At 49.1% G+C, this 25,801-nt stretch overlaps 2 long non-coding RNA genes across 2 annotated transcripts in view; both read left to right on the top strand.

Annotated features, from left to right (window-relative positions):
• Positions 1 to 1,092, top strand: part of LOC142269289 (uncharacterized) — a 67,176-nt gene extending 66,084 nt beyond the window's left edge. The window contains exon 4 of the long non-coding RNA XR_012734804.1: positions 243 to 1,092. This is a non-coding gene — a long non-coding RNA (uncharacterized LOC142269289). The remainder of the gene's footprint in view (positions 1 to 242) is intronic.
• Positions 1,093 to 1,134: 42 nt separating this feature from the next.
• On the top strand, positions 1,135 to 15,331 carry LOC142269290 (uncharacterized). The gene is made up of 3 exons (XR_012734807.1): positions 1,135 to 1,211; positions 14,781 to 14,863; positions 14,962 to 15,331. It is a non-coding gene; the product is annotated as an uncharacterized LOC142269290 (long non-coding RNA).
• Positions 15,332 to 25,801: the final 10,470 nt, after the last annotated feature.

Genomic DNA, 25,801 nt, shown 5'->3' with positions numbered 1-25,801 from the left:
CTAATGGTCTCTTTCATGTCTCAACAGATTGTCATTTAACTTATATCTTAATGGAGATTTCCATACTTCATCCATTGGTGCCTATGAAATTAATGGATTTAAGTGTTCTTGTTGCTTCTGCTTGCGCAGTTTCTGCCATTTTCTGTATAATTATGATTTATTTGATCATGTAATCACAACAGTGTATCACTGATACTGTTTTTAACTTTATGTATGTCTTTTCTTTTTTTGTTTTTCACTAGTCCAATTGTCCCTGTAAAAGATCCTTCTGGATCGAAACGTTGGACGGACTTGTCTGTATATACACAATAAATCAACATTTTTTTCAAACCAAACCAAAGATTCCTCTATTACATTGTGGTGTGCCGGATATATTTTTTGTATTACTGGACTTATTATTCCAGAGCACCCCCACGTTGAGTGAGCCAGGTCTACCTCAATTACATTGATTATTTTTTTCCTGAGCTCCTGTACTCCATATATAACTTTTTGTACGAATGTCTCTCCCGACCTTCTCCTATGATCAAGATCAAGTGACCAACATCCTCTCCAGGGTAACAGTACCAGTCTCCTTTTTAACAGTACCATCAGAGGAATTGCGCAGTCGGGACTATGAAAAAGAGCTGAGAAAACAAACAGCCCTAGAGCTACATTGCGGAACCCTTGCAGAATACCACAAAGCCCAAAGAATTCCCAGAGGCCTACGAGTTCAATTACGCCCTACGGTTTTTTCAGATAACCCAGAGTACTGCACAAAATACGAAAGTATTTTAAATAAATGTTCAATGGACATTATTGTTCTCACCATTGAATATCTTCAAAAAGAAATCACCGAGCTGACACCCAAAATTCACTCCATAGAAGATCAACTTTCCAATACCCTGTCTACCACAGAATGGGATAAGCTGAAATTGAAGACGAAGGAAACAATTGCAGGATTCCAGAAGACTCTGCAGGACAGGAAAAGACTGAAGTTTATAAGAGATCAAGAAGACTACGCCAGACATCGAGTTTACCGCTGGCGCTTTATGGACTTTAATTCCACGCGTCGCCCCAATTACAACAGATATTCAGCTTCATCTAGCTCTGATAGCGAGTCCTATTCTTCCAACTCTTCTCGTTTTTTAGATACACGGCAACATCCAGGCGGAAGACAAGGAGGAGTAAGAGGAAGGCCCAACCCATCCTATCGCATACAAACGAGATCCCAGGTAGGACCAATTTAGTTTATAATATTTCGTCCCACAATTTGACACACTTAGAATCCCAAATTCTACAGAAAGGCTTGTCGTTCTGTCCTACTCCAGCCTTTAACCCATTTCAGTTAGATCAAGAGATGAGACGTTTTTTCAGAACATTGAGACTCAAGGCCCATTTCTCAGCCCAGGATGACTCTAGCTCACGCACCAGAGAGGATGACAACTCTGGCACCCTATCCTTGCGTGACCTTAATCTAAGGCTATCCAGCACTTTCAATCCTCCTAAGACCTACCACCCGGTTGAAACTTATATTTCACTGGTCACTCATGATATTAATAAGACACTTAGAAGTATCGAGAGTGGTGAATATAAAATTAAACACAATACGACAGCTGAGGAAAACAGGGCCATTCATGATCTCAAAAATAATAAAAAAATTGTAATCAAACCGGCCGACAAAGGAGGTTCCATCGTAGTACTTGACAAGACTTACTATTTGGCTGAGATACACAGACAATTGGGAGATAGATCCACATACTTACCTGTCACAAACCACCGGGGGGGTCACTCAGAAATCCCCCGCGCTGGCTACCAGTACGTCACAATCGGGGGGTAACAAGTGGGGGTCACCCCTACTTTATACCTCCCGACCGACAGACAGAGCACGTGACGCGCTCTCTAGCGCCCCTCTTATAGTCAGGCCAATTATGGAATTGCCCGACAATAAGCAAGGAGGCCGCTATACTACTTATGCCGATTGTTGAAGGGTCCCCGGTGAGAGTAAGGTATATATTCCCCCGACCTCCGCGGGCGGAATATATAATATCTTCCCGAATCTCACTGGCCTCCCCACAATAATCCTTGGCACAACTCGCTGCCACCAACCGCTTCACGGTAACTATTAGCCGAACACACAGACGTGGGATTCAAGATCGAGATAACAGAACAGCCCAAGATTAATTATATAATTTAATCGCCTAAAGCACACTAGAAACTACAATATATACAATAGGGAATCTACAGAATATACATATGTCAGAGTACAGTTACAATCAAAGCATGGGTTACAAACAGGCATACACAGTTCAATCAGTTACCTTGTTGCGTCTGGCCACAGGGGGGCGCTGTAGACCAGGTTTCCAGGAACTCCCACAGATGTTTCCTACACGTGCCCCCAGCGAGAAGAACGCTGGAAAATGGCCGAAGTAGGGTTATCAACCTGGGCAGATCCAGGTCCCCTCCTACCTTAGTGACCTCACAGGGAAGCACTGCCACTCCCCCTGCATGGATCAGAATTATCCAGCAAAGGGGATTTTGGCTATAACTTTGCCTGGGAGCGTCGTAGGCAGACGCCAATGCTCTCATTGTGACAGTTATGAATTTAGCTACAGAACGAGGGGACTCATGACCTGTCTGCCAGTTCCCCATTGGCTGATATCACGCCTGGGGCATTTCCCAATGTCCTGTTCCCATAAAAAGGGGGTGCCGGCATCGTCCACATGCGGAGACACCATTTTTATGGTTGCCATATTTATCGGAAATATGGCTTGCGAGATATGAACCATTTTTTACTGGAGTCGTTCTGTCTGGCTATTTCCAGAGCCTTGCTAATTAGATAGCAGCTCCTACTACAGGGTGACGGCAGGGAGCCATCCTGTGTCCATTGTCCCAAAGCCACCTAATTTCCATATCACAGGACATGGCCATGGATTTGTTGCTAAACCAGTTGTGTGAAGGGAAGGGGGTAGTGACACCAGGAGAGGGCTTCCTGACATGACTTGAATGTCATGATTTATCGTCATATCTCCGGATTTACCTCACACCTCCCCCCTTTTGAGGGCGCTAGGGGGCAGCACACTCCGGTGTTCCCCCGTGCGCCCGTCCGCGACCTCTCCTTGTCGGGACAGCCCGTCTGCGTTACCGTGGTCACGGCCCCTTTTGTGGCGAATGGTGAAGTTGTATTGCTGGAGCGCAAGGCTCCATCGCAACAATCGCCCATTCGTCCCAGAGACGGTGTGCAACCAGCTGAGGGGATTGTGGTCCGTCTCCACGATGAAGTGGCGCCCGTATAGATAGGGTTGCAGACGCTGCAGGGCCCACACTATGGCCAGGCACTCCTTCTCCATCGTGGAATAGGCAACTTCCCTTGGTAACAGCTTCCTGCTCAGGTACAAGACTGGGTGCTCTTGGCTCGCAGAGTCCACCTGGCTGAGCACCGCACCGAGGCCGAAGTCACTGGCGTCGGTCTGTACTACAAACGGCCGCGTGAAGTCGGCTGCCTGTAGCACGGGCGGGCTGGACAGGGCGTCCTTTAGGGCCCGGAAGGCTGTCTCGCAGTCCATTGTCCAATCGACTGCAGAGGGCAGCTTCTTCTTGGTGAGGTCCGTCAAGGGCTTTGCCAGGCTACTATAGCATGGAACAAACCTCCTATAGTACCCAGCGGTCCCCAAGAAGGACATTACCTGCTTCTTGGTCCTGGGGGTGGGCCAGGATGCGATGGCCTCCACTTTCTCAGGCTCGGGCTTCAGCGTTCCCCCACCTACCCGGTGACCGAGGTACTGGACCTCGCTCATGGCCAGCTGACACTTTCCCGGCTTGATGGTCAAACCTGCCCGGTGGATCCGCCTGAGCACCTGTGCTAGATGCTCTAGGTGGTCCTCCCAGGTGGGACTGAAGACGGCAATGTCATCCAGGTACGCGGCCGCGTACCCTTCAAGTCCCTTGAGCAGGGTGTTGACCATCCGCTGGAAAGTGGCAGGGGCATTCCTCATCCCGAATGGCATCACCGTGGACTCGTACAGTCCAAATGGGGTAATAAAGGCAGAGCGTTCCCTGGCCTTGCGAGTCAGGGGGATCTGCCAATATCCCCGGCTCAGGTCCATGATGGTCAGGTACTGAGCCCCGGCCAACTGATCGAGCAGGTCATCGATGCGTGGCATTGGGTACGCATCGGCGACCGTGACAGCATTGAGCCCCCTGTAGTCCACGCAGAACCGAGTGGTTCGGTCCTTCTTAGGGACGAGGACTACAGGCGAGGCCCAAGCGCTGTTGGATGCCTGGATCACCCCCAGCTCCAGCATCTCGTCAATCTCCTGGCGCATGTGTTGCTGCACCTCCAGGGAGACCCGATATGCTGAACGCCGGATCGGGGGATGATCCCCAGTGTCCACGTGATGGACAGCCAAGTCAGTCCTTCCGGGCTGGTTGGTAAACAACCCCCGGAAGGGGTGTAGGGTGGCCCACAGCTGGGACCGTTGGTCCTCCAAGAGCTGGTGGCCAACCTCCACATCCTCAATGGATCCGCCTGCCCTAACCTGGGCTAGCATATCCAAGAGGGTTTCCGCTTCTCCCTCCTCGGGCAGGTTGCACACGGGGAGCGCACATGCCTCCCGCTCATGATGTGCCTTCATCATGTTCACATGGAAGGGCTTCCGCCTTCCACGGGCAGGGTCCAGGGTGACCAGGTACGTCACAGGGTTGAGCTGCTGGTACACGAGGTATGGGCCTTCCCAGGCTGCCTGAAGCTTGTCCTGTGGTACGGGGACCAGTACCCACACCTTTTGACCCACTTGGTAGGTCCTCTCACAAGCGTTCTGGTCGTACCAACGCTTCTGATCAGCCTGGGCTTGAGCCATATTGTCGTGTACCAGTTGCGTCAAGGCCTGCATTTTGTCCCGGAAGCGCATGACATACTCGATAACCGACACTCCAGGGGTGGCCAAATCCCCTTCCCAAGCCTCTTTCACCAGAGCCAGGGGGCCCCGCACACGTCGCCCGTACAGGAGCTCAAACGGTGAGAATCCTGTTGAGGCCTGTGGAACCTCCCGGTAAGCAAATAACAGGTGTGGGAGATACCGCTCCCAGTCACGCCCATGGGAGTCGACCAACATCTTAAGCATCTGCTTTAAGGTGCCATTGAACCGCTCGCACAGGCCATTAGTCTGTGGATGGTACGGGCTGGCCACCAGATGTCGCACCTGGACTTGCTTACAGAGGGTCTCCATCAGCTGGGACATGAATTGGGTCCCCCGGTCAGTGAGCATTTCCTGGGGAAAACCCACTCGGGAGAAAATCTCCAGCAATGCGGTGGCCACCTTGTCAGCCCGAATGGACGACAAGGCCACTGCTTCTGGGTACCGGGTGGCATAGTCCACTACCGTCAGTATGAAGCGTTTCCCGGAGCTGCTGGGGATGGCCAGCGGGCCGACCAGATCCACAGCCACCCTCCTGAAAGGCTCATCGATGATTGGCAGAGATACTAGTGGGGCTTTGGGGCGTGGCCCCGCCTTCCCCACTCTCTGACAGGTTTCACACGAACGGCAGTAGGCAGCCACATCGGCCCCCATTTTGGGCCAGTAGAAATGCTGGTTTAACCTGGCCTTGGTCTTAGCGATCCCTAGGTGTCCGGCCATCGGAATCTCATGTGCGATCCGCAACAACTCCGTCCGGAACGGATAGGGTACCACCAACTGTCGGTCCCTGGGCCACGCCTCCGGTGAACCCTGCTGGACCGTGGCCCGGTACAGCCGTCCTTGGTCCCAGACCACTCGCTCCGGGTCCGAGTCCGAGGGAGGCTGTGCCGCCTGCTCCTTTAGAGCTTTCAGGCTGTCGTCAGCTTCTAACGCTGCCTGAAACTCCTGACTAGATGTGGCCAGAATCGACGAGACTGTCACATCCTCAGTCAGTACCCCGGGACCTGTGTCCTGGCCTCCACCTGACTCGGCTGCCACTTGGTCAGAAGGGGAAGAGCTATCGGACCTCCGGGAGGCCCCTTGGCTTCCAGCACTCCCACTGCGGGTGACAGCGGCCACAGCCGCTGCGACCGTGGGTCGTGCCTGCTCCTCCTCCGTTCCTGACCAAGTCGCCGGTTCAGGCAGACCTACCTGGCTTCCTGACACCCCGGTTGTGGGGGAACCATGCACCGAGATCTTACCTGGGAGCACTTCCGCTCCTGGACCGGCCCCAATCTCACCTGCCTGTTCCCCTCCTGCAGCAACAGAACCCCGCTGTGAAATCTCTGGGGACCCCACATTTGCTGTGGTAGCCCCCACCCCACACACTGGTCCTCCCCCTGCAGCACCCTGCTCTCTGCTTATCCCTGCAGAGGGCAGCAGATCCCAGCTCACAGGCTGGTTACTTGTAGAGGCATTGTCACACCTTTCTCTGACCCCCTCCCCTGTCACAGCTGCAGCTGCGTGTGTGTCTATGGTGTCTGTGCAAGCAGAAATATCAGAGTTCACTCCCTCCTCCCTTACATCATTCATAGATAACACATTAACATTGTCCGGAGGCACGTCAGCACTGGCTGAAGGTTCAGCCTTTGGGGCGGGGCCAAACTGGGAGGTTATTTGCCCCAAATCTGTCCCAAGTAGCACGTTTGCAGGGATCCGATCAGTTACCCCCACCTCCCTCACCCCTCGCCCTGCGCCCCAGTCCACATAAATGTCAGCAACAGGCAGCGCCGGGTCAATGCCTCCAATCCCGGAGACAGCGAGGGTTTTTCCAGGGATCAAGTCTTGGGGGGACACCATCTCAGGCCGCACCAGAGTCACCTCCGAGGCGCTGTCTCGCAGTCCTATGGTCACAGACTGGCCGACGGTGACAGGTTGGAAGCTGTCCAGGGACCTACCACCACCCCCACCCACACAATACACCTTGGGCGGCCCTTGGGACGGGGACGGAGCCGGGGCCTTGGGACGCTGAGGGCACATGGCCTTGAAGTGTCCAGGTAGGTTGCACTGGTGGCACCGTCTTGGTTCTGCCACGGGCCTGGAGAGGGGAGTTGAGGGGGACACCCCCTGCAGTCTAGGGGCAGGTGGGGCAGTCGCAGAATTCATCTTACCCCCTCTCCAGGTGCTGCTGGTGGCCGCTCTCCTGGCCTCAGGGGCCCGGTTGTTGGTGTAGTCATCGGCAAGGGCAGCTGTAGCCGTGGACCCCTTTGGCTTCTGGTCTCGGATGAACTGGCGGAGATCCTCAGGGCAGTTCCACAAGAGTTGCTCCGTGATGAACAAGTCCAGGATCTCCGGTCCGGTGGAAAGCTGCAGGCCTTGGGTCCAGTGGTCGGCAGCTCGGGCAAGTGCCCGCCGGTGGTCAGCCCAGGAGTCCTTTGGTCCCTTCTGCAGCGTCCGGAACTTCTTGCGGTAGGACTCCGGGGTGAGGTTGTACTGTTGGATCAGGGCCCGCTTGATGGTGTCGTAGCCCTGATCTGCCTCAGCAGGCAAGTCCCCAAGGATATCCAGGGCCTTACCCCTTAAACGGGGGGTCAGGTATTTGGCCCACTGGTCCTTGTTCAGATGGTGCTGCAAGCAAGTCCGCTCAAAAGCAGTCAAGAAAGAGTCCAAGTCTCCATCCTTCTCCAGCACTGGGAAGTCCTCAACACGGACCTTTGGAAGTTTGGTGTCTTGAAGGTCACGTGTGGCTGATGAGGGCCGGAGCTGAGCTAGCTGCAGCTGGTAGTCACGCTCTGCCTGGCGCTCTTCACGCGCTGCCTGCCGCTCTGCCCTGCGCTCTGCCATGAGTATCTCGTAGGTATCCCGGTCTCCAGCCTGGAGAAGGGCCATAGCCATTTGAAGAAGGCTATCCGAGCCTCCCAGGCTCGGTGGAATGGCACGTGGTGATCTGCGGCCCGCTGCGGAGCCTGGTGCTTCACTGTCCATTGCAGAGCGGAGGGCTGGCATCTGGCTCGTTGAGGAACCTTGGGCGAGCTCCTCCTCATCTTGTCCAGCAGTGCAAGGTTGTGCGATGTCCTCTGCAGAGCTGTTCTCTGGCGTCGGGCTCCTGGAGGACTCGTGGACAACCTCCTCATCGTCTCTGGCCTGAGCATCGGCCATTCCTTTGGCTTTGCTCCTGGTGCTATCAGCCATTGTTGCAGACTTTGGTCACTGACACAGAACTGACACCTGATGCCTCCACACACCTTACAGTATCTGCACTCTGACACTCTAGTGTTGAGCTAGTCTGAAGACCCCAGCAGCCACAGCTGCTGCAGGCAGTCTTTAGTGTCTGGGAGTATGGGTCTCACACTCACACACACTATTATCTCGATCCCACCGCTTGCCACCAATATGTCACAAACCACCGGGGGGGTCACTCAGAAATCCCCCGCGCTGGCTACCAGTACGTCACAATCGGGGGGTAACAAGTGGGGGTCACCCCTACTTTATACCTCCCGACCGACAGACAGAGCACGTGACGCGCTCTCTAGCGCCCCTCTTATAGTCAGGCCAATTATGGAATTGCCCGACAATAAGCAAGGAGGCCGCTATACTACTTATGCCGATTATTGAAGGGTCCCCGGTGAGAGTAAGGTATATATTCCCCCGACCTCCGCGGGCGGAATATATAATATCTTCCCGAATCTCACTGGCCTCCCCACAATAATCCTTGGCACAACTCGCTGCCACCAACCGCTTCACGGTAACTATTAGCCGAACACACAGACGTGGGATTCAAGATCGAGATAACAGAACAGCCCAAGATTAATTATATAATTTAATCGCCTAAAGCACACTAGAAACTACAATATATACAATAGGGAATCTACAGAATATACATATGTCAGAGTACAGTTACAATCAAAGCATGGGTTACAAACAGGCATACACAGTTCAATCAGTTACCTTGTTGCGTCTGGCCACAGGGGGGCGCTGTAGACCAGGTTTCCAGGAACTCCCACAGATGTTTCCTACACGTGCCCCCAGCGAGAAGAACGCTGGAAAATGGCCGAAGTAGGGTTATCAACCTGGGCAGATCCAGGTCCCCTCCTACCTTAGTGACCTCACAGGGAAGCACTGCCACTCCCCCTGCATGGATCAGAATTATCCAGCAAAGGGGATTTTGGCTATAACTTTGCCTGGGAGCGTCGTAGGCAGACGCCAATGCTCTCATTGTGACAGTTATGAATTTAGCTACAGAACGAGGGGACTCATGACCTGTCTGCCAGTTCCCCATTGGCTGATATCACGCCTGGGGCATTTCCCAATGTCCTGTTCCCATAAAAAGGGGGTGCCGGCATCGTCCACATGCGGAGACACCATTTTTATGGTTGCCATATTTATCGGAAATATGGCTTGCGAGATATGAACCATTTTTTACTGGAGTCGTTCTGTCTGGCTATTTCCAGAGCCTTGCTAATTAGATAGCAGCTCCTACTACAGGGTGACGGCAGGGAGCCATCCTGTGTCCATTGTCCCAAAGCCACCTAATTTCCATATCACAGGACATGGCCATGGATTTGTTGCTAAACCAGTTGTGTGAAGGGAAGGGGGTAGTGACACCAGGAGAGGGCTTCCTGACATGACTTGAATGTCATGATTTATCGTCATATCTCCGGATTTACCTTGCGTGACCTTAATCTAAGGCTATCCAGCACTTTCAATCCTCCTAAGACCTACCACCCGGTTGAAACTTATATTTCACTGGTCACTCATGATATTAATAAGACACTTAGAAGTATCGAGAGTGGTGAATATAAAATTAAACACAATACGACAGCTGAGGAAAACAGGGCCATTCATGATCTCAAAAATAATAAAAAAATTGTAATCAAACCGGCCGACAAAGGAGGTTCCATCGTAGTACTTGACAAGACTTACTATTTGGCTGAGATACACAGACAATTGGGAGATAGATCCACATACTTACCCATTTCCCGGGACCCCACACCTCAGATCCAAAATTTAATTAAGGACAAAGTCGATTACCATTTACATCTTGGCACTATTGACACTAAATTGGCAGAATTTCTTGTTAAACCAAACCCCGTCACACCGGTCTTCTATATCCTACCAAAAATTCACAAGAATCTCCAATCTCCCCCAGGGCGACCTATAGTAGCTTCCACAGAGTCAATACTCTCTCCACTTGCAATTACCATTGATAAGATTCTAACGCCGCTTATACCCAGAATTCCGTCATACCTAAAGGACACTTCTGACTTTCTGACGCAAGTGACACAATTGGGCACGCTTCCATCTGATTGTCTACTCGTCACTTTTGATGTAAACAGTTTATACACGAGTATCGAGCACAGTGACGGTATCCGTGCCGTGGACTGGTTTCTCGATTTACATAAGACACTAACACAATCACAGCAATCTTTCTGCATGGACTTGTTACATCTGGTCCTGGGCCATAATTACTTTTTGTTTGAAGATCAATTCTGTTTACAACAAAGGGGTACAGCCATGGGATCAAATATGGCGCCACCGTACGCCAATATTTACATGGCGCATTTCGAGGCGCTATACATCTATGATCATCCTCAGTGGGTACAGCACACTTTAATGTGGAAAAGATATATAGACGACATATTTGTCGTATGGCATGGTAACCTAGACTCCCTGAATGAATTCTACCAGGACATCAATTCGTATAGACCAGGGCTTACGTTCACGATCCACAGTGATTCAAAAGAAATTAATTTCTTAGATACCATGGTCCTTCTATCTCCAGATGGTATAATTAGCACAGATCTTTTCGTGAAGCTGACAGATAGGAACAGTCTTCTGCATTTTTCAAGCTGCCACCCTTCTCATACAAAGAAAGCATTGCCATTCTCCCAATTTAAGAGAATCGAACGCATTGTCTCCGATCCCTTGCAGCGCCAAACCCGACTGCAAGAAATGGGAGACAAGTTTACATCAAGAGGTTACCCAAGTAGAATTGCCCACAATCTTGTACAGAAACCATGATCCAGTCAGGACAATAACCCACGTATCACCTGTGTCCAAACATATCATCCTTTCTCACCTCTTTTTAAAGGCATAATCTCCAAACATTGGTCCCTCCTTCAAACAGCTTACCCCTCCATTTCTGAATTTTCAGCCTTACCTTTATTCTGTCACAAAAGACCTAAGAATCTGAGGGACAACCTCGTTAGAGCCGACATAGGGTCTGCACAAGCCGAATCACGGCAGACCTTCCTTGGGACTCCAAAAGATGGAAATTTTCCATGTTTACATTGTTTTCAATGCAACAACCTCACTCGTGGTAACATGTTCACACATCCACATACAGGTAGAAATTATCCCATCAGAGGTTTCTTCACATGCGACTCGTCTTATGTTGTCTACCTTATTAAATGTCCTTGCGGTCTCGGATATGTTGGGGAGACTACCCAACATATCCGAGACCGCATTAGTAAACATAAGTCCACCATACGGTGTCAACAAACCTTATTACCTGTTCCACATCATTTTGTGACACACAACCATACAGTGGCTCAACTCAGATTCCAAGTCATTGAACATGTTCCACCAATACGTAGAGGTGGCGACAGAATAAAGAAACTTAAGGAAAGGGAGTCTTTTTGGATTTACACTCTGGGTACATTAGAACCAAAGGGCCTTAATCGGGAATACGAGGTGCAGGCTTGACTCCTGTACCTCATGAGTGCATTTTACGTCTCCTCAATATGCAAGGAGTCCTGTTTCTTTACCCCCCTTTTTGCCCCCTTTTTCATCTTTTATATTTTATATTGTATTTTTATTTTTTATTTTTTATTTTTATTTTTCATTTTTCTTAATTTTAAATTCTTGTAGTCTGGTTGCCTTGTCTAATTGTGTTTTTTACCTTCCAGGTTCCCTTAGCCACGTGAACTCCCTAATGCACTTCATTATGACTCACTTTTCACCATAGTAGTCACGTACCTCACTTTCACCTGTCAGCACTATATAGGTGTTACGGTTGCTGCGAGCACTGGAGACTATGTCCAGATTTCTTGCTACTGCACATGTGCGAGCGCTGGAGACTAAGTCCAGATTTCTTGCTACTGCACATGTGCGAGCGCTGGAGACTAAGTCCAGATTTCTTGCTACTGCACATGTGCGAGCGCTGGAGACTAAGTCCAGATTTCTTGCTACTGCACATGTGCGAGCGCCAGAGACTAAGTCCAATCTTGGAGCCATTGCACATGTGCGGGTGACATCATCGCTGACACGAGGTCACATGTCTCTGACACCTTCTATGCCGATTGGTCGCTGGTCATGTGCTTGTGACGTCTTGCTCGGTGATAGGCCAGCATGACGTCACTCCTGTCGTTCTGGAAGCGGATTGGCTCTGGTGTCCTCCATCTAAGGATGAGGCACAGAGTCTATATAAGACCCTGACACACGCCGCATGGTGCTCAGTCCTCTTGGTTCATGCATATGAGTAGACGCTCTGTGCGCGTTCCTCTAGGCATTCCTCTGTCTATGCTAGGTGAGCGCTACCGGCAGGGTAGCGTTCTTATACCTTACAGCTTCGGCTGCTGTCCGTATCCTTACCTCTTAGGGGAGCGGACATAGGCAGGTGCCTGAGGCACATGGTCTGGCTGGGCCTTGTGATTGTACTCGTAGGTGGACGTTGCCGCTAGGGTAACGTTCCTTATACTGCGTCTGGCAGTTGTTCGTATCCTCGCACACTAGGGGAGCGAACAGAGGTAGGAGCTTTGTGCGGCTTACGCTGCTGTTCGTCTCTTTTGCACCACTAGAAGAGGGGACCTAGGCAGGTGCCATATCTAGTGGTTCGTGTCCTCGCACACTAGTGGAGCGAACGCAGGTAGGAGCTTTGTGCGGCTTACGCTGCTGTTCGTCTCTTTTGCACCACTAGAAGAGCGGACCTAGGTAGGTGCCATTTCGCACACATTGCCTTTGTCTCTGTGATTATTAACAGAGATCATTCCACACACCCTCCAAGTAAGGGAGGAATTGCTTTACTTTCTTATTATATCCTTCTGTGAGTTAACAGAGGTATTGCACTCTGCCATAGTCTGCAGCAAAGTCTTTGCACGGTGGACCCTGACTGTCTGATACTCCTTTCGGTTATTATCAGACAGCCCCCCGTAACAATAGGTTTGTATTAGGTATCCACTTTTTATTATCATTTTTATATTTTTTATATATTTTATATATATTTTTTATTTTTATTTTTATATTTTTTTATTTTCCTTTTTTTAGGTTTTTTTTCCCCTCTTTTTTTCCCTTTTGTTCATTCAATTGAGCTATTCACCTTTCCATATGTATTTTATGTATTTTTCATTTATTCTACTCCTTATCATATATGTTCCACCATGTTTCTTCCCTCACATATAGCCACTATACACCACCACTGCACAGCTATTAGTATATTGTTTTACACATACTACACAATCGCATAATTTCCCTGGATATCTTTCTGTTATGCACATCGCGTTCTTCTCCTTTTTTCCCTCCTTTTTCCTTCCCTTTTTTTCTATTTTTTTCTTTCATATTTTTCTCATATTCACACTACCGTTATACTATAACACTAGGTGGCCTGCCACTTCATGTATCCCTGCATTAACCTAACGTTACTCTCCCATTGTACTTTCATGTTTTATATTATCTGGTTGTCACGATCCTTGCCTCACACACACACACGTTATACTGTCCACACAGCCCCTGTTGTCCTTCACTTGCATTCACTCTTCCTGTCAGCCGATCACGTGCACCAATCACACCTCTCTAACGCTACACTTCCTACATTCAGAAATAAACACAGCTCCATACCCGCTCTGCGCATGCGCGGGTTGTGAGACCTATGCGCATGCGCTGGCGTGCGCTCCACTCATCTCACTGCGTTCCACTCCGATACAGGAAGTGGACGCAGCATTTATCAGAGGCGCATATAAAGAGTCCCCGGCGATACACACACCGTGCTGACGCCATTATTGGAGACCCACAATCCCACCAACGCAGGCATGACATGAATGGTACCTTATAATCCATTCATACTATTCTATACCCTTTTGCTGCCATGTGAATGATTTACAATTACCTCTAGTTGCAGGCTTCCTTTTACCTAACCTCAGCTGGCAGCACGGCCATTTCTCCTCCCTGGAAGGTACACTATTACATATCCCTCATCTATATATTCCTCTTTTATGTGACCCTGCTATGTGACAGACCTATATGTACCATGTGCGGCATGTGTATAGTGATTATAGTTCGTTTTTCTTTAATCTAGAAACCCTGCACTGTTCGCTATAGGGGAATTTCTCTTAGACAAACTGGACCTCTTCTCTGCAGGGAGCACCTATACTTTTTTCCAAAAAAACCCTAATCTATAGACATACACTCAACAATACGTATAAAACAGGTACATATGGAATTACCTACCCCTGATGGTTCTCACTTGTAATTTTTGTTGGCGTACATAGTCATGTTTCATATCTTGCCCCTTTTTTTCTCTAAATCTTAGTGACCCTCAGAGACTCACCCTACGTCTAATAATTAATGCTTTCTACTAGTGAGATTCCTCCTTCTCTGCTATGTTCACCTACTTACTTTCATTTCTCCCTTCTCTATCTTTCCATTACTTACATTCTACATTTCATTACCTGTACAGATCACGCTACATCGAGAACTGCATTAGAGTCACTTCTCTACGACATACTTGGGTCTCCCACCCGATATTGTGCTACTTAAACATTATACGGTACCACTGACCCGGTAGGTTGACACATACAGGTTCCTTTTTTGTTCCTTTTATACTCTATAATATTGACATTTGGTGTCTCATACAAATTAGGGACATAGTACTATCCTTCATCTCTCTTTTCTTCCTCGTTTTATTCCCTTTAGGACTCCTCCCTGTTGTGCACGACATCACAACACGTCCTTGATGGACACTCCCTTAGCACTATATCATTGAGTATAATTCGTAGGTATGTCCCCCTTTTCCTTTTGACCTGTGTAACCAGACCCTTTTTTTGCTCTTCTTTTTTTCAAGTATAACTTGATCTCCTTGTTTACCTTTTCATAGACTGCTGACGCATTCTTCTGATATACTTTTGATGAACATCATTACCCGTACCGATACGATTTGACAATCCTTTTTATGCTTCTAGGTACGTGTCTTATTATCATGTATGGTCACTCCTCTAATGGTCTCTTTCATGTCTCAACAGATTGTCTTATCTGTTAACTTATATCTTAATGGAGATTTCCATACTTCATCCATTGGTGCCTATGAAATTAATGGATTTAAGTGTTCTTGTTGCTTCTGCTTGCGCAGTTTCTGCCATTTTCTGTATAATTATGATTTATCTGATCATGTAATCACAACAGTGTATCACTGATACTGTTTTTAACTTTATGTATGTCTTTTCTTTTTTTGTTTTTCACTAGTCCAATTGTCCCTGTAAAAGATCCTTCTGGATCGAAACGTTGGACGGACTTGTCTGTATATACACAATAAATCAACATTTTTTTTCAAACCAAACCAAAGATTCCTCTATTACATTGTGGTGTGCCGGATATATTTTTTGTATTACTGGACTTATTATTCCAGAGCACCCCCACGTTGAGTGAGCCAGGTCTACCTCAATTACATTTATCAGAGAGGAGCCGCGGGACATACCAGATGACCTTCAGTCTATTGTAGATGTGGAAAGGGAGAAGGCTATGGTAGAACAATGGCTGCCACCTATGGGCAGCAGATCCCTGTGGGGGGAGACGTGGGTATGCCACAGCTGAGGAACAAGCTGTGTTTTCTGTCACATAACCTGCAGGGTATTGCTGAACAAAGCAACAATCATTGTCAGGCTCCGCCATCTTTACTCTCTGCCTTCCCAAACAAAAAACTGTTTAAAATCATCAACTCCCCCCTCCCCATATGGCTTTAAAACACCAGGGAGTTACGGTCCACTAAACACATAGGCTGTGGTTTGTTTTTTTATTTTAAATCAAGACATGCATTATTGGGCCTGTGGCAGATGAACACTGGCAGTGACCTCTCCACAACACTTGGAGACCCATTTTCTAGTGTATTCTGCCTTTATAAACAGCAGCTCATGAATTACCCCCTCCCCATAGGGTTTGAAAACACCAAGGAGTTATGGTCCATGCAACCCAGGCTGTGGGGGTTTTGCTTTTCGTAAAACAGTGAAGACACAATGCATTCCACTATTGTCCACTAATGAAGAATGCTGTGTAAAGAGGACAGCTTCTTGGTAGTCCTAAATTCTTGGCGAAACCTCATTAATGACAACTTTGAGAGGGACACCCAACTATTGGGCTGAGGTGTTGATCACAGGAGGAGGAAGAAGCAGCAGACGCGGTTGACTTGGTGGCCGGTGGTTGGGTTGGCGTGGTAGTCTGCATTTTAATGCAGTCACATTACCACAGTAGTGCATGTTGTTTGCACATGTGCCGGTTCAGCCGTGTAGTAGTAACATTTATTGAATTTGTGACTCTACTGAGTTGTTTTTCACAGTGTTGGCAGATACAGAAGGTAATATTGAGGTGGATGACAGACAGGAGTAGGGCTGGTGCTCCCATACCAATGACACTGCAGACAAGACCCAACTTAGACACTCATCTTGGCGCCTCGAGATACAACGTTTCAGGCAGACAGCAGATCAGTATAGCAGCATCAATTGCCCCCTCCCCACCAGGGAGTTACGATCCACCAAACACATAGGCTGAGGCCGATTATTTATTTATTTTTTAAATCAAGACATACATTAGTGGGCCAGTGGCAGATGTAGGCCTCTGTTTCCAATAACACTGGCAGTAACCTCTCCACAACATTTGGAAACACATTTTGGGGTCTCTGCCCCCCGTGTCTGTAGCATCCCAGGGTAGACTGAGGACTTGAACCCTCGCCCATGACTACTGCTTCTAGTAATATAGTAACATAGTACCATAGTTTATAAGGCGGAAGGAAGACCTTATGTCCATCTAGTTCAGCCTATTTTTAGTGCCGCTGTTCTGCAGGGTTGAACCAGGGGAAGGTAAAACCCACAGAGTACAAGACAATTTTCTTCATAGGGAAAAAAATGATTTCCCGCCTCCTAATCTGGGTCACCTATCTACCTGTAATATTATTCATATCCTTCTATACTGTTACTATCAAGAAAAGCCTCCATTCCTCATAGAAACTGTGCAGAAGGGTGCATAGGTCCTTGATCTGAGACCACTCCATCAGGGTGATCTGCCCCACCTCTGCATCTCGTTGGCCCAGGCTATACGTCATGACGTATTGCACCAGGGCTCGGCGGTGCTGCCACAGTCGCTGTAACATGTGGAGAGTTGAATTCCAGCGTGTCGCCACATCGCATTTCAGGCGATGAACCGGCAGGCCGAAAGACTTCTGGAGCGATGCAAGTCGCTCAGCTGCGATGGTTGAACGGCGGAAGTGAGCAGACAGTTTTCGTGCCCTGGTCAGAAGGCCATCTAGGCCAGGATAGTGTGTTAAAAATTGCTGGACAACAAGGTTTAACACGTGAACCATACAAGGCACGTGTCTCACCTTGCCCAGGCGAAGGACCGCACCCAGGTTTGCAGCATTTTCGCACACGGCCTTACCTGGCTGCAGGTTGAGTGGAGACAACCATTTCCGAAACTCCGACCGCAGAGCTGACCACAACTCCTCAGCTGTGTGACTCTTATTTCCCAGATATTTTAACGTAAAGACCGCCTGATGCCGTTGCGCTCTGCTGCCAGCATAGTAAGGAGGCGTGCGTGATTCCTTCCGCGCAGTTACAACGCGGGTTGCCTGACCAGGCAGGCTTGGGGCGGAGGTGGAGGAGCCAGACGAGGTGGAGGAGGCAGAAGCAGTGGAGGAACTTGGACAGACAGAGGATTGACACACAAGTCGTTGGGGACGGCAAGACTTGTTCAGCAGACCCTTCTCCATCTCTCAACATAGTTACCCAGTGCCCAGTCAGCGACATGTAACGTCCCTGTCCATGCTTACTGGTCCAAGTATCGGTGGAGAAATGCACCCTGTCACACACAAAGTTTCTCAAGGAAGCGGTGATGTTGTGTGCGACATGCTGGTGTAGCGCGGGCACACCTTTCTTAGAGAAGTAGTGGCGACTGGGCATCTGGTACTGGGGCACTGCGACTGACATAAGGTCTCTAAAATCCTGTGTGTCCACCAGGCGGAAAGGCAGCATTTCGGTAGCCATGAGCTTACAGATGGTGAAAGTCAACCTCTTAGCTTTGTCATGGCTCGGAGGAAATAGCCTTTTATTTGTCCACATCTGAGGGACAGAGATCTGGCTGCTGTGTGTAGACGGTGGTGAGTAGGGTGTCCCTGGAAAAATGCAAGTCTGTGAGGAAAGTGCAGGCGGAGACATGATATTGCCTTCATCCAAAGTTGGCGCTCTTGATGTCTGAGAGAGCTGTACACACGCACTTGTTTCCCCTTCAAAAACAACTGACGACCTACCAAGCAAACTGCCTGTTGCTGTTAAAGAGGTGGAAGGTGTCCGTGGAAAAGCATGTGTGACAGCTGTCCCCACAGTCCTAGAAGATGAAGAGCGCGCGGATGCACTGGAAGGGGCAGACGGTGTTTGACCCGCTCCGCTAGGCCGCATTGTAGCACAGTGAACTTCCCACTGGGACTTATGCTTGTTATTCATGTGACGATTCATGGAAGAAGTTGTCAAACTAGTGAGCTTTTGGCCTCTACTTATAGATTGGCGACAAATCTTACATATCACATGATTTGGGAGATCCTTTGCGAGGTCAAAAAAGGACCAGGCTAGGCAAGACTTAGAGCCCATGCGACCTGCAGAGCCACCCCGACTTGTGCTCAGAGGCAGAGTTGTGGCTGAGGATGCAGTTGTTGATGTGCTTCCAGTACACCAACTCCGTCCAGGAAGGCGCAAGGTAACTTCGTCGTCAGTCGCATCTGACTCGCCCACCCTAGGGCTGTGGGACACCCGGTGTCGGGCCGGACTAGTCCGGTGGTAGTCAGTGGTGGCTGGGCCCGGCTCCGTGGCCCTGGTGGGTGTCAGTAAAATATGTGGCTTGAATTAAAGTTTGTGTTCGTGACGCCACCTGTGGTCTGCGGCTATTAAGCCGCCGCTGCTGTGTGAGGCCTCCGGGGTGATGTTATGGCAGCAATGGTGGTACTGCTCCCCACAGGTGGAGCGGAACCCCGGGAACTCTGTTAGTGCTTGTGAAAGTCTATGGTGTTGTGTGGCTAACACGGTGCAGGGCCGACAGGCAATGAAAGAACCAGGCACAAACAACAGTCTCTTTACCTTTTCCTCTTTTACTTTGGGAACAGTCCAGTCCTGGGAGACCGTTACAGGTGGTGATGGGGATCCGGTCGGCCTGGAAGTACTTGGGGTGATCTTTCTGGCCAGCTGAGTATGAGGCCTACTCCTGTGCTTTTCTTTGTTATGATAGGACCCTGCTTCTCTGAATCCAGCAATGGCCCTCTTTGCTGCTGGGACTGATGGTACGTCCCTTTCCCTCTATAGTAGGTTGCGCAGGCCCTCTCTGGTGCTTCTCTGCTGGAGTCCACACCGGGCCCTGATGCTGCAGCTGTACCTTCGGGCTGTTTATGGGCCAGGTGCTTGCAGCTCTCCTGCCCTTCGGATTCGGCTACCAGGGAGTATTTTAAGCCCTGGTGGCCACAGACTCCGATGTCCGAGTCTCTTCGCTGCCTCTCTGCTACTCCTGCTTCCCTGGGCCAAGTTACTCCAGCTCTAGGCCCCAGATCCACAGGACAGCACACTCTGCGTCTGCTCACTGTCACTCCTCTCTACAGACTGACTCTACTTCCTCCCTCAGGTCAGACTTGAGGAAGGCTCCCTGGAATTCTAGGTTCAGAGCTCCCCCTGCTGGCCGGAGGGAGAACTGCGGTGGATGTTAAACTTGCTGGCCAATGGACCTCCCCATTACCTCCAGGCTCAGCATTAACCCTTTGGAAGGGCAATGCTGTTGTGGCGACCAGGTCCTGGGGCGCCACACATCCTCCTCCACCGCATCTGCTGACCTCCTCGAGTGCGTGAATGTGGGTTGACAGTAAGTGGGATCTAGAACTTCATCATCAAGCGTTGTGTTTGCACTCCCCTCACCCTCAGACCTAGCCTCTTCCTGCCCTGACCGAATATTTAAGTTGTCATCCCAATCTGGTATCTGCGTCTCATCGTCGTCAGTATGTTCCTCATTGTCTCCACCAACAGGTGTTACAGTTTGTGAGTAAGGGTCAACATTATGCTCAGAAACTTGGTCATCACAGCCTGAATCTCAGTCACAAAGGTTCTGGGCATCACTACAGACCATTTCCTGGTCTGTACTCACTGTAGCTTGGGAGCAGACCTCTAATTCCCAGGCTATAGTGTGACTGAACAGCTCTGCAGACTCAGCCATCTCTGTTCCACCATACTATGCAGGGCGGGTGGAGACTTGAGAGCTGGTAGAAAGCAAGTGCGAGTGGGGTGACAACTCAGAGGACTGTTGTTTTTTGGATGTTGAAGTTGAGGTGGAGGAGAGGGCACTTGTTGGACCACTTGAGATCCATTCAAGCATGTTCTTTTTTTGGTGCATCATCTACCTTTTTTACAATTGTTCAGTTCGGTAAAAAAAGGAGCACATCGGATTGTCCACGGAAAGTAGTAGACATCTTACTTTTGCTGGAAGATGGCCTATTTTCAGCAGATGTTAATGTAGCTTTGCCACCTTCCCCACAGACACAAACTTTTTTCCTTTTCCAACACGCCTCTTCCCCTTTCCACCAGCATCTGTCATTTTGCCACTCATTTTTTTGTTAGCAACAAGGTTGGCCGCTTAAAATGTGGTAGCAAAAATGGAGAGGCGGTGTAGATAGCAGAGGTGGTCTAGCTTTATTGACAGCTGAAGAACCAACACTGAGTATCCCAGTCAATTTTAGTATGCCCCTAACAGTGGCAGCACAGTTTGCAATTAGAATTGCGTAGCAAAAATAGACAGGTGTGTAGCATGCACAGGTGCTGTGGGTCAGTGAACAGCAAAGGAACACTAACTTAGTATTCCAGACACTTTTAGGATGCCACAAAAAGTGTCAGCTCTTTGGGGTAATAAAATAGCGTGGCAAAAAATGGCCAGGTGGATAGAATGCACGGGTGCTGTAGGTAGCAGGACAGCAAAGCCCAGCACAGCGTTTGCACGGACCTGCCTAGCAGCTATGGCTATGAACGCCGGTAAATCAGCCCTGAAAAGGGCTGAAATAACTAGTGGTCCCTAATCCCTAAAGCGCTGTGTAGATTGCACTGTATCTCTATAGCGCACACAGCAGCAGTAGCAGCGGGAGAGGTGACTGTCACCCACATGCAGCAGAGATATAATGGTGGCGATGGGGAAAATGGCCGTGTCTTATAAGGCAAAGGCATGTGACATGCACAGCCTATGACACATGCCCTTGCTTTTCTGGCAAAAATCCACTTAGCTGTGTGTGTCTGTGATTTGCTGACAGCCTGGCCCGCCTCACTGGACGCGCAGTTAGGGAAAAAAAAAATGGCGATCGGCATTCTTTCAGCACTCAGCAGCACTGATCTAAACCCCGCCCCCCCCCGCACACTATACGCTGAATTTTGATAATAGCGTGATTCACAGTGACTCACACTATTACAGGGAAAAGCCAGCTAGTAACTAGCTTGGCTTTTTGGTGCTCGAACCGTTCTCGAATGTAACTCGAACTGTCGAGCTTTTAGCAAAAAGCTCGAGTTCGGCGATCCTCTCGAACACCCCCCAAAATCACTCGAACATGAAATTGGCGAACCTCGAGCCTCGAACATCGCTCAACTCTACGCAGGACGCATGCAGATACGCAACGTGTGCACATACTTACTGTGAAAAGCCACGCTTTTGGTGATCGAACCGTTCTCGAACGGTAACTCGAACTGCCGAGCTTTCAGCAAATCGTTTGAGTTTGTCGAACGACTCGAACACCCCCAAAATCAAACTTGAAATTGGCGAACCATTTGACTCGAACATCGCTCAACTCTACTCCACAGCGTGGCTGGCCAGTAAAGATCTAAAAGATGAAAAATAATGACCTGGCCCCCTTGTTCACCTGATCTGAACCCCATAGAGAACCTGTGGCCCCTCATAAAATGTGAGATCTACAGGGAGGGAGAACAGTCCACCTCTGGGAGCAGTGGCTGGAGGCTGTGGAGGCTGTGGAGTCTGGAGGCTGGGGTGGCTGGAGGCTGTGGTGTCTGGAGGCTGCGGTGGCTGCTGCACGCAATGTTGATGGTAAACAGATCAAGCAATGACAGAATCTATGGATGGTGGCTGCTGAGTGTCATCAGAAAGAAAGGGGGCGATATTGGGCACTCATTTTTTTGGGTTTTGTTTTTGCATGTAAGAAATGTTTATTTCTAAATGTTGTGCAAAATTGGTTTACCTGGTGACAATAAACAAGTGAGCTGTGAATAGATTTGGTTTTTATGAAGTTGCCTAATAATTCTGCACAGTAATAGTTTCCTGCACAAACAGATCCTCCTAAGAAGCCAAATCTAAAAACCCCTCCAACTGCCAAAATATTAAGCTCTGATGATGATTGAGAACATAGTTGTTGATCAATAATAAAAAAAATCCTCTAAAATACAACTTGCCTAATAATTCTGCACACGGTGTATGAAATGACTATGCATAATAAACTAAAACATAAGATTATTAGTGATGAGCGAGTACTAAAAAGCTCGGGTGCTCGAAGCTCGGGCCGAGCCTCCCAAGATACTCGTGTACTCGGCCCGAGCAACGAGCCCAATGTTATCCTATGGGAGACCCGAGTATTTTTGTGAAATGACCCCCCGGCAGCATGGAGAAACCCTAAAAATGTCACAAAAGTCTCAGAAGAGTGCTCAAATGACATGGCAACAGCATGGGGAAGACCCCTTGAAGCATTTATCACTGAAAAGTCACAGCTGTGAACAATTTTGTCCGCGTTTCACGCCATTTTTACGGACTCACCAGAAAACCTTCCAAAATGACCCCAAAATGATTTTTCATGGCAGAAATGTTAAGGCCACATACGCAATAGTGAGATAGAGCTGGTGTATGTTACTTTTTGAGATTAATACATGAAAGATTTTACGTGAAAACATTGTGTGGCACTCCGATGTCCCTGAGAAGAGACGTACATGAAGGCCTCTTGAGTCTAATGTGCCCATTTTGAGGAAGTGAGTCTTTGTAGTATTTTCCTTTGCCAGGGCAGTCCAAAATTGTGAGGTTCACCAATGCCCCTGCATACAGACGTGCATGAGGGCCTGTAAACCTGAAGTGCCCATTGTAAGGAAGTGGGTCTATTTTAGTATAGCCCTTAGGCAGGGCAGCCAAAAATTGGGAGGCTCCACATTGTCCCTGGATAGAGACGTGCATGATGGCCTGTAAACCTGAAGTGCCCATTGTAAGGAAGTGGGTCTATTGTAGTATAGCCCTTAAGCAGGGCAGCCAAAAATTGGGAGGCTCCACATTGTCCCTGGATAGAGACGTGCATGATGGCCTGTAAACCTGAAGTGCCCATTGTAAGGAAGTGGGTCTATTTTAGTATAGCCCTTTGCCAGGGCAGCCAAAAATTGGGAGGCTCCACATTGTCCCTGGATAGAGACGTGCATGATGGCCTGTAAACCTGAAGTGCCCATTGTAAGGAAGTGGGTCTATTTTAGTATAGCCCTTTGCCAGGGCAGCCAAAAATTGGGAGGCTCCACGTTGTCCCTGGATAGAGACGTGCATGATGGCCTGTAAACCTGAAGTGCCCATTGTAAGGAAGTGGGTCTATTTTAGTATAGCCCTTAGGCAGGGCAGCCAAAAATTGGGAGGCTCCACATTGTCCCTGGATAGAGACGTGCATGATGGCCTGTAAACCTGAAGTGCCCATTGTAAGGAAGTGGGTCTATTTTAGTATAGCCCTTTGCCAGGGCAGCCAAAAATTGGGAGGCTCCACGTTGTCCCTGGATATAGACGTGCATGATGGCCTGTAAACCTGAAGTGCCCATTGTAAGGAAGTGGGTCTATTGTAGTATAGCCCTTAGGCAGGGCAGCCAAAAATTGGGAGGCTCCACATTGTCCCTGGATAGAGACGTGCATGATGGCCTGTAAACCTGAAGTGCCCATTGTAAGGAAGTGGGTCTATTTTAGTATAGCCCTTAGGCAGGGCAGCCAAAAATTGGGAGGCTCCACATTGTCCCTGGATAGAGACGTGCATGATGGCCTGTAAACCTGAAGTGCCCATTGTAAGGAAGTGGGTCTATTTTAGTATAGCCCTTTGCCAGGGCAGCCAAAAATTGGGAGGCTCCACGTTGTCCCTGGATAGAGACGTGCATGATGGCCTGTAAACCTGAAGTGCCCATTGTAAGGAAGTGGGTCTATTGTAGTATAGCCCTTAGGCAGGGCAGCCAAAAATTGGGAGGCTCCACGTTGTCCCTGGATAGAGACGTGCATGATGGCCTGTAAACCTGAAGTGCCCATTGTAAGGAAGTGGGTCTATTTTAGTATAGCCCTTAGGCAGGGCAGCCAAAAATTGGGAGGCTCCACATTGTCCCTGGATAGAGACGTGCATGATGGCCTGTAAACCTGAAGTGCCCATTGTAAGGAAGTGGGTCTATTTTAGTATAGCCCTTTGCCAGGGCAGCCAAAAATTGGGAGGCTCCACGTTGTCCCTGGATAGAGACGTGCATGATGGCCTGTAAACCTGAAGTGCCCATTGTAAGGAAGTGGGTCTATTTTAGTATAGCCCTTTGCCAGGGCAGCCAAAAATTGGGAGGCTCCACGTTGTCCCTGGATAGAGACGTGCATGATGGCCTGTAAACCTGAAGTGCCCATTGTAAGGAAGTGGGTCTATTGTAGTATAGCCCTTAGGCAGGGCAGCCAAAAATTGGGAGGCTCCACGTTGTCCCTGGGTAGAGACGTGCATGAGGGCCTCAAAACATTAAGTGTCCATTGTCAGGAAGTGGGTGTATTATAGTATAGCCCTTAGGCAGGGCAGCCAAAAATTGGGAGGCTCCACGTTGTCCCTGGGTAGAGACGTGCATGAGGGCCTCAAAACATTAAGTGTCCATTGTCAGGAAGTGGGTGTATTATAGTATAGCCCTTAGGCAGGGCAGCCAAAAATTGGGAGGCTCCACGTTGTCCCTGGGTAGAGACGTGCATGAGGGCCTCAAAACATTAAGTGTCCATTGTCAGGAAGTGGGTGTATTATAGTATAGCCCTTAGGCAGGGCAGCCAAAAATTGGGAGGCTCCACGTTGTCCCTGGGTAGAGACGTGCATGAGGGCCTCAAAACATTAAGTGTCCATTGTCAGGAAGTGGGTGTATTATAGTATAGCCCTTAGGCAGGGCAGCCAAAAATTGGGAGGCTCCACGTTGTCCCTGGGTAGAGACGTGCATGAGGGCCTCAAAACATTGTTCCCATTGCAAAGGAGCGGGTCTCCTGTCGTTGTAATGTCCATTCTGCAAAGAATGGGCGAAAAAATTTACCACTGGGGGTATACCTGAAACAAAGGCCTAAGTATTGCAATTTGTAACGGTCATCATCATGGTGGCGCATGAGGAGAAGGAGGAGCAGTCCAGCGATTATCCAAAGTCCAGAAGTGTGTACCCATGGGTGAGTGGAGGTACATGGCAAACTTTAAATTCCGCTCTCATTTGCTGGTGGTGTGGTGAAGTCTGGCCCAATCCAACCCTTGTTCATCTTGATCAGAGTCAGCCTGTCAGCATTTTCAGTTGACAGGCGGGTGCGTTTATCTGTAATGATTCCACCTGCGGCACTAAAAACACGCTCTGACAAAACGCTAGCAGCAGGGCAGGCCAGGACTTCCAAGGCGTAGAGAGCCAATTCATGCCACGTGTCCAGCTTGGATACCCAATAATTGTAAGGCA

This window comes from Anomaloglossus baeobatrachus, unplaced genomic scaffold (assembly GCF_048569485.1).
Source record: "Anomaloglossus baeobatrachus isolate aAnoBae1 unplaced genomic scaffold, aAnoBae1.hap1 Scaffold_317, whole genome shotgun sequence".
Taxonomy (NCBI): Eukaryota; Metazoa; Chordata; class Amphibia; order Anura; family Aromobatidae; genus Anomaloglossus; species Anomaloglossus baeobatrachus.
The sequence above is the reverse complement of the archived record's forward strand: the minus strand, read 5'-3'. Positions and strand labels throughout refer to the sequence as shown.